Source organism: Diadema antillarum, unplaced genomic scaffold, assembly GCF_040938485.1.
Source record: "Diadema antillarum isolate AM-2024a unplaced genomic scaffold, OU_Dant_1.0 seq00001438_RagTag, whole genome shotgun sequence".
NCBI lineage: Eukaryota > Metazoa > Echinodermata > Echinoidea > Diadematoida > Diadematidae > Diadema > Diadema antillarum.
Window position 1 is genome coordinate 493,935 of NW_027272188.1, and position 9,575 is coordinate 503,509.

A 9,575-nucleotide genomic window follows, 5' to 3' on the forward strand; every position below is an offset into this window, starting at 1 on the left:
ACGTCTTTCCGCCACTGCTGATTGGCGCCACACGTATCCGCCTTTCATTTTTATTGGCTTGACAGTCCTAATGGAGCAAATCTGCTTTATTTTAAGATTTTGGAACACCATAGTGAATGAGGCCTGAGGTGAGTGAGCGATGACTTGCAGATTCCCCTCCAAACTTAACACGAAACCAAAATCCCCCTCCTGACAACACGAAGCCAAACGCGGTCCATTCATACAAAGATGAACAAAGGGATTGGGGCAGTATGTCAACATGTCAACATTTCAAGATAATAGCTAGCAGCACCACAAACAAGTTACGCAAGGACCAACCTGGTGGTCGGGGGTGGTACAAAGTGCCGCACATACCCAGGTACGGTACCGAAGAGTCATTACAGTGTACTGTTATATACTGCAATGACTGGTGCTATACGTGCGCGTCTCAGTTTCTGTTCATGCATGGGGTACGTCGTCCGCTAGCCTGAAATTCACTTGTTCATTGATAGAAGAATCTGCCACCATGAAAGTTGCGCTGGTAAGTAATTGAAATCCCGTGGAGCCAACGAGTCGTGTATTTTCGACCCAAGTTTTCAACAGAACTGTGCTCTCTAGATCCTAGTGTGAATTTTTAGTCTAGACCACTGTCCATTGAGATTTCATAGCATAGCTGACGCAAAGTGGATACCTTCCATTAAACGCGGCGACCCCAATAGTCAATACGCTCCTGTATCGTACGTTTTACGTGTACAGCTACTGGTATCCCTCAATCGCTCATAAAGAGAAATATTGTAACGTATGATGAGCAATCCAATATTAGAACTCTGTACCATTCTACTTAAGCTATATATGCCCGACCCATCAGGTAGCGTGTATCTATTTTTTGTTTCGTCTCCTTCCTATTAATCTGAGCTCTTATTCTTTTTCTTTTTTTCATAACCACTTACCAATATCAAATAGGCCTAAATAGGCCAGCCTGGAGTCCCATTTATACCCCCCCCCCCCGGAAATATGGGTGGGAGTTGAAAATTTAACTAAATTTTATATAATAGCATGTTGAAGATGGACCAATACCATTCTACTTATTAACTATAAACAAATACACTGCTAACTGTTAGACCCATATCACATTGTATATTTGTGATTGGTGTCTTATACAATTTATCAATTTTGGTGTTAAGGCATTTTGGTATGCAATCAATAATAATTTTACAGAGCCTATTTATGATCCCATGGGCAGGGTACACAGACTCCGGTGTCCTATGGTAGATAGTAGATGGTCTTGTGATCCAAAGGTAGGCCTACGGCTACAGATTCAAAGGTGCTATAGGGTTATGGGTTGCAATATTGGATTTAGTTTTAGGGTTAATATAGTAGCTAGAGCAATAAGATATCAACTTGTATATTTCAAGCTCTCCTCGTATATGCCACACTGCAGAATGCACCATGGTGCAACATCAGTGGTTTTGCCTTGAGTGCAGTGGGCACCTGGCACCTGTCCTCTTTAACCAAATTCTATTGAATGTATGCACAACACTACTTCTGTGTGCATCACACATATCATTTTCCCATGATTCAGCGTTGATTTTGACTGCAAACAAATATCTTCTTGTATGCTCTGAATATATCATTCTGATGTTTTGTATCAATTAATGATTGGCATAATTTGCATGTTCACATGTTTTCCCATCCATGGGTGAATAGACCACACTTTTTTAACCCATGGAAGAAAATTACATACAGTGGTCTCTATCAGATGCTTGTTATTATGCAATATCTAATCAGAGACTTGTACTGAATGACCCATATAATGTGGGGTAATATTGTCCCACTCTTTTGTTTTTCTTTTTTTTTTGTTCAGCTAGGTTTTCAATTCATGTGTTTGGGAATCAGTGTACTGTAATCCTCTCAAATCTCTTTTCAGGTTACAGGTGGAAATAAAGGCATTGGCTATGCCATTGTGAGGGCACTGTCCAAGGCTCTGAAGGATGAAGGTGTGGTCTATCTGGCCAGCAGAGATGAGGGGCGTGGCCAAGAAGCAGTCACGCAGCTAAAAGGGGAGGGGCTACAGAATGTTGATTTCCTCCAGCTTGATCTGCTAAACAACGACCACATCGACAAGGCCCAGAAGTATTTGAAAGAGAAGCATGGAGGACTAGACATACTAGTCAATAATGCAGCCATTGCATTCAAGGTAAAGATTGCTGTTACTTATGCCATACGATTAAAGCAAACTATGTTTTTAGGTAACGTAATATCAATCTGTTTTAAATGATCATTTCTTAAGATTATGAAAGAAAGAACAAAAATGTATGTGTTGTCTTTATGTGTTGTTTACAATTTCAATTTTAGGCTGCCTGTGCAATGATGTTTATAAATTCATTTTTAAGAGATTCAGAATGCAATTTTCAGGGACATGCAGAACAATGTATAGTGAAAGTCTGAAGTGTGTTAAACCAAATGTTGACTGGTTTGAGAAGACTCAAAGTTGCTTGAGATGTGAACATTTGTATCTCTTTTCTAGTATTTGTTGATGATATGACTCACAATTTTATAAGTTAAACTCTTCGACCTTTTGAATGATGATCAATGCCTCTGTGACACCCTCTGTTTATCATTTAACTTGAAATATTATTTGGAATTTCCATTTCTGCAATTAATTCTGGGCTTGCTTCAAAAAGAGATAAATATGCCGACTGGTACACATTTTTTCCCTCTAAATAGAAGCATGTACACTTTGTTGAGCTAAATCACCTATCTTTCCTCTTCTTTGTGTTCAACTGTGAGCGAGGTATTGGATGATCATATACTAGTATACTGATGGTTACACAAGTAGAATGTGATGAACATTTAAATGTCTTACTTTCAAATAATGTTTGAGTTCTTGTATGCTCAGAAAGCGACGTGTAAATCTAAGGAATTTTTGCAATTCTTCGTTTCTCTCTCCCCTTCAATCCATGTAGGCAGCAGCACCAGAGCCAGATACTGTCCAGGCACCAGTTACCATAGAAACCAACGTGTTTGCTACCCTCCGTGTTTGCCAGGCTCTATTTCCCCTGCTAAGATCACATGGCAGGTAATAACAGAACAACCACCAATGAAAGTTCATGGGAAACTGGTGTCTGGTATTAAATTATCAAAAGCCCAAATATTGATGTGAATTGTGTGAAAGCAGCAACATTTAGCAAAACATATCAGTGAAAGTTTGAAGAAACTTGGACAATCGATCCTAAAGTTAAACATTTTTTAAGTTTTGGTGCCATCATTGCTGGATAAGGAGACTACTGCACTTCATGGTGTCATTTTGGACAACAGTATAAAGAAAATGCAAAGAGAATTCCACAAAATTTCATTTTTTTTCTGATAAGTTCACATTCCATCTCAACTTGTTACCGACATATGATATGTAGGTAATACTATTCCCCATGCTTTGTGATAAAGGAGAGTCAAGCGCTCTCCCATTGTGCTAGAAAAGTGAAAATATGTTGAATTTTCTTTATATTATTTTTACAGTCTTTTCCATAATACTGTAATGAAGTGTAGTAGTCTCCTTATCCATCAATGACTCAAAGTTCATAACTTTTGAATTAATTATCCTGAAATTAAGTTACCATGCTGTTTATTTCTCATTGTTAAACCAAAGATGATTTTTGCCTTCAACATTTTTTAATTTGTCCTTCAGTGCATGAATATGTTTTTGATATGCAGAACTCTGCTATTCTGTCTCACCATGATATTCTAAAGAAGTCGTATATTTTTTTTTGTTATAGATGATATAGCTCACAAAAAAGAAAAAAAAGGCATACAACTATCCAAGCTCTAATAAATGACTTTTTTTTTTCTTTTTGTTTAAAGGGATGGTACAGTATTTGTGGAGATGAGAATTGGGCATTTACGTTTTTGTGACATACCAAGAAACACTTATGGTATAGTATAGAGCATACCATTTTAAGTGGAATTCAAAGTTTAATTGATGAAAATCGGGTATGGAATGACTGAAACATCCAAAAACAAAGTAAAATAAAGTGATCGTAACAAAGTGTGGGTCCCACACTTTATGAAAATTGTTCTTTTTTGATATCTCAGCCATTTCAAAACCAATTTACATCAAATAAACGTTGAATTCCACTTAAAATGGTATGCTCTATACTATCTATACCATAAGTGTTTTCTTGGTATGTCACAAAAAGTTAGAAGCCCAATTCTCATCTCCACCAATTACATGCTCTTTCATATTACATAAGAGGTTTCTCATTATCTCACCAAAAAATGTTACAAACCTGAAATTAGGTCTCAACCAAAACTGTACATATCTTAGAACCCTTTCGACCAAGATTTCATTTTATATCGTTTCTATTTTTTCATTGAAATGATTACTGCTACATGAATACCCAAACTGTGCTGCGTGTCTCTAGCATTCTGTCTTCATCAAATGTGAACTTTGTCACAAATGACATTTTTGTTTAAGTTATCAATGGTTTTGTTGACATAACTACTCACTGGCATCAGTCGTTGTGCCAAGTCATTTCAAGAGTTTGGCTGGGAGAGATAAATGAACATTGCCCTTTCTTGTTCAGCAAAGCAGTTTGTAAAAAAAGAAAAAAGAAAAAAAGAGAAGAAACATATTCTTTCAGTCAACAGTCATTGTATGAACATAGGTTGTTTTGTTGATTAGTTGGTCTGCCTGTCTGTCTATGTGCCAGAGTTGTTATCAGCCAATAATGAAGCCACTTATTTTTCACCTTTTGCCAAGGGGCTTAACCCAGACCTCAGTCACATATTCAGTCAGAGACTTTAGATTGATGTGTTCATCACTTAACATCAGCATTTTTTAAATTATAATTTACAGACAAATAAGTAAATCTGGGGTGATTTGGGATCATTGGAATTATGGCATATAAGTCGTGCATGCAGTACAATCCCGCAAATATCAATATGCAAAACACAATGGCTACATGTGGACTTATGTGTAAATATGAATGTAACATTTTATGAAAGGCATGTTTAATAGCATGAGCGAGGCATCTTAAAGGGTTAAATACTATGGTATTGCAAAGTCTACAAGTCCTTTGGTGGACTGTGTTAACACGAATGTACTTGGGTCCACACCTGGTTCGTGAGGTGCAAATGCACCGTGCAGACTTAAATCCGAGTAAATCTCTCAGCGCCCAATCATTAGCAGGGGCGGATGATCCAGGAATTCTCTAAAGAGGGGGAATAACTATTTTTGATGCCACTTCCGGGCTTCATTTCATTTTTTTTTTCTTTGTATTTAACAATAAATAAAGGGGGGGGGGCATGCGCCCCTTGCGCCTCTGGATCTGCCACTGATTAGGGTCACGTAACTTTGCCTGATTTGTTACTCTGTTGCCATGACTTTTTCATGGGAATCTCCTGTTGTGGTCTGGTATCACAGAAAAAAAAAATGGAGCAAGAATGAAGTTGACACACATTTTGTTGAAATGAGTACTATTCTGCCGTTACAGTTAATGATCGAATGTGCAAGGCTAAATGTCATTTAGCTTCATACATTGCAGGGCTTTATATTCTGATAACTCTTCAATAAACCAATCTGTTTCCATAGTGACATACTTCTTTTTAAGCTCTGCAGTTCGTCATCATTCTTCATTCTTTACCCTCCCGCCTTCTAGGGTTGTTAATGTGGCAAGCCGTGGAGGCACCTCCACATACTCTAAACTCAGCCCAGAACTCCAGAAAAGATTCAAGACTGTCGACACAGAGCAAGGAGTCATCGACCTCATGAATGAGTTCATCAGGTATGGAGAATCTTCTTCTTCACAGCACAAGAATCTGATGTGCTAGCATAGAAACCAGATACAAGTTTCTTATACAAGTCTGTGAACACAGAAGATATGGGCTTACTAGATGCAGTAATATCAGTAAAACTTGTTTTGATACACCAGTTGTCTACATATTGATATCAACACTCTTGAATATATTTTCGGTATTTGATTTGCATGTCTAATGATGAGATACAGTGCACTCCCGTTATAACGAAATACTCGGGACCGGCAGTTTTCTTTCGTTCTAACAAAATTTCGTTATAACCGAACAAATACAATATGTAACGAAAACAAGGAACCACGTATATATATCATACATGTATTATGTTTGCTTAATACTCATCAAACACTGGAAAGCTATGTGAAATGTGATGGGATAACTGTATTACAATAATAAACGCAAGTTCCCCTCAGAAACTGTGTGTGACACAAGGAGCGAACACACAGTGTTGTGAAGCGTTCACCCATGCAGAGACGCTATAAATGCATGTTCCGCTACGTATTTTCGAAAGCAATTTGCATTTCGTTATAACGGAGCACATTTCTTTTGTTTTTCTTTGTCTGTGGCGCCCGGAAAAGACTTTGTTGTAACGGAAATTTCGCTATAACCGTGTTCATTATATAAGCAAATTTTGTACCATAGACTTTAATGGTGATAATTTTGGGACCAGAAGATTTACTTCGTTATAACGAAATTTTGTATAACCGTGTTTGTTGTAACGGGAGTGCACTGTAATGTTATGAGTCATTCATATTGCCAATCTACTTTTAGAGAAGAATATTATGAAAACGACTAGAAAATTTATCAGACATTTTTTTTTTTGATCAATGAAATTCTCCTTTCATTTTTTACTGGTTATAGAAATGCACAACCTGGACTGTGAACAATAATAGTTATATGAAGGGCCTAAGCTTTGACTTTGTTTTACAGCACTGTACAGCTTAATATCAAAGTATAATGATTACAGTGACTTTTTAGCTTTTTTTTTTGTTCTGTCCAGTTATTCAATTAAGCTTTAATTGAAAACCTTAACTTTTGAAAATTCCTGGTGCCACAGGTAGCAAGCTGTTTACTCACAAAACTCTTTGCTGTCCTAAGATGATGTTTATGCCATTAACTTTTGAGTTTAACAGGTTTTAGGGGTCAGACAGGAAAACATGATAATCAGGGTCTTTACTCAGAAAATTTCTTTCTTCCTTTTGTATTTAAGTGCTGTTAATGCTGGAGAGCAGAAGAAGCGAGGCTGGTCCACATCCAACTACGGAACCAGTAAACTGGGACTCATCGCCCTCACCCGGATACATGGCCAAGACATGGCCAAGGATACCATAAGAGATGACATCCTGATCAACAGCGTGAGTCCAGGGGGGTGTTTCATAAAGCTGTTCGTAAAGTTACGAATGACTTATGAGCGACTGGTGATCAGTGCTTGTGCTGAATTATGGAAATTCTGATAAGTATAGCACATCAGAACAGATCACCAATCGCTCGTAAGTTGTTCATTACTTTACGAACAGCTTTATGAAACAGGGCCCAGGATTGTAATATGAATAACAACTGGCCCTACAGAAGGTGCTCGACATAAAAATGATATTGCAAGAAAGCTCTAGCACCCTGTTGCTCATTGTTTAAATGCAGTGCAGCACTCACAGTGTCTTTAGATTGGTGCTGCTTCTGTGTTTGAGCAATGCATGCGGTGAGTGCACAGTGTGCAGCATCAAAAGATTCCTAACGTTCATGGCATTTACATTATGCACTGGATAAAGTGCATTATTTGTTTTATAAGATAGCGACACGTGATACTTTTTTTAAAACAAATAAAATCACAAATCAGATCTAACATTAGAGTATGAAATTCTGTTAATTTTAGTTGGTATGTTTAGACACTGCACACTGAGCACTTGCCATAGCCACCTCATGCACCGTGATCTAGAGAAAGCTCACGTGCAGCACTGCATTTTCTTTCCACACAATTGGGTAACTGGAGCTTGCATACAGTATCACCTTTTGTACTTCAGGAGGCCTACAGACTGTTCAAAAAAGAAAAAAGAAGAAAATGTGTGTCGTGTGATGCATTTTGACAAATCACAAGCTATAGAATATTTCATAAAACTGTTTGTGTCTGAATGGGTTGAGATGCAGTCACAAGAATTGGAAAGATGATATTTTCTTGAGCAAATACATACATGAACATTAAAATTTGGTTTGAGAGAAAAAAGAAAAATCCTTTTAATTAGAGAACAATGAGCTTGAAATCTTCAAGTTAGTGGGATATGGCCTTGTCTGACAATTGTATGTTTGAAGGGTCATTTTGGAATGACTCAGGCCTTATTGATACTGGAATAGTTACCAGTAATCAAATTGTTCTTGCAGTGATTCCATTTGTACAGACACCAATGCATTTCTAGTGTGTGCATTGCCTATATAAATGTCATGTCTGTATAAAATAGATCTAATGTTGTAAACTTTGTAATGTTTGGAGGTTTTACTCTGAAAACAGTTTCCCACCCCTCACCCAAGGGGAAAATAGACGAAAATGAACGAAACAGATTATGATAAGTGAGAGTGCTTGGTTACTCATAACAGCAGGCCCTATGGGTTTGAATAGTCCAAATACTAAATTATGTACCGTGAATGTGATTGATTTATGTCTCACCTGTACGGGGAAACTTATCATATTATCAACTACCACAAAAATTAAAACAAACAAACAAACAAACACACAAACAAAAAACAAGACAATTGCAATTATATACCATGTTATATCGAGTTTCTAATTATGTCAGGGTGCAGAAATTAAGAGCTAAAAAGATTTGAGACCTGCAAAATCAACTTGCTATACAAGGGTTTTGTTTTTATCCGACCTCTTGTGTTATGAGGTTCTATTATAGAAAGTTTGTCATAATGCCTTCTCCTGTACATTAATAGCTCTGTAGATGTATGAGGAACTTAACCCGCTGAGGACAGACTGATTTTGTGACAACATGCATTCCCCATAGACGTCTGCCTGACTATACTCAGGACTCGTCTGCAATGGGTTAAAGTGTTGCCTTTCTCATTTCTGCAGTGCTGCCCTGGGTATGTAGACACCGACATGTCCAGCCACAAGGGGACCCTGACCATTGACCAGGGGGCCGAGACTCCGACCTACCTCGCTCTCCTGCCGCCGGGATCCAAGTTTCAGGGACAGTTCTTTTGCTGAGAAGAAGGTCTACGAATACTAGACCTAGCTGCCTCATAACCATCACTCGCGTATCAAAGGTTGAAGGAACGGTTGCAATGAAATTGTATGCAACATCTCTTACCCTGTCTTTGTAAATTTTATGTGCCTTTATAGTCTGTAGTGCACCAAGCCGGCTGTGCTTCCCTTCTTTTGAAGTTAATTCTGTCTGCTCTGGAAGGCAGGAGGGTCTTGCTAAATACTCTTCAGCAGCTGTGCAAATAGTGATTTGAAGCTGAGAAGTCAGATACATGAAGTGATGACAAGTTTCAAGAAGTCCCCTTTGGCGGGTGTCGAGAGCACAGGATGAGAGAGAAATGTATAAGATGTGAATTGAGAGCGGGATAGGACTTCATAAGTGAATGTTCTTTGAATACTTTGACAAAAAAATAGTTTTGTTTTTGTTAGTTTCAGTTTGTAGCCCATGAAAAGAAGAGTTTTGTTGTTGCTAGTTTCAGTTTGTGGAGGGGGGGGGGGGGGGGGGGGGAGGGGAGGTGAGGGGAGGTGAGGGGAATTACATGTATAAGAAATGGTTTGCAAAGCTGACATACATGCCAAATCTCCCGGA

General features: G+C 38.1%; 1 pseudogene; it reads left to right on the top strand.

Annotated features, from left to right (window-relative positions):
- Positions 1–389: 389 nt before the first annotated feature.
- On the top strand, positions 390–9,363 carry LOC139709497 (carbonyl reductase [NADPH] 1-like; annotated as a pseudogene).
- The last annotated feature ends 212 nt before the right edge of the window (positions 9,364–9,575 follow it).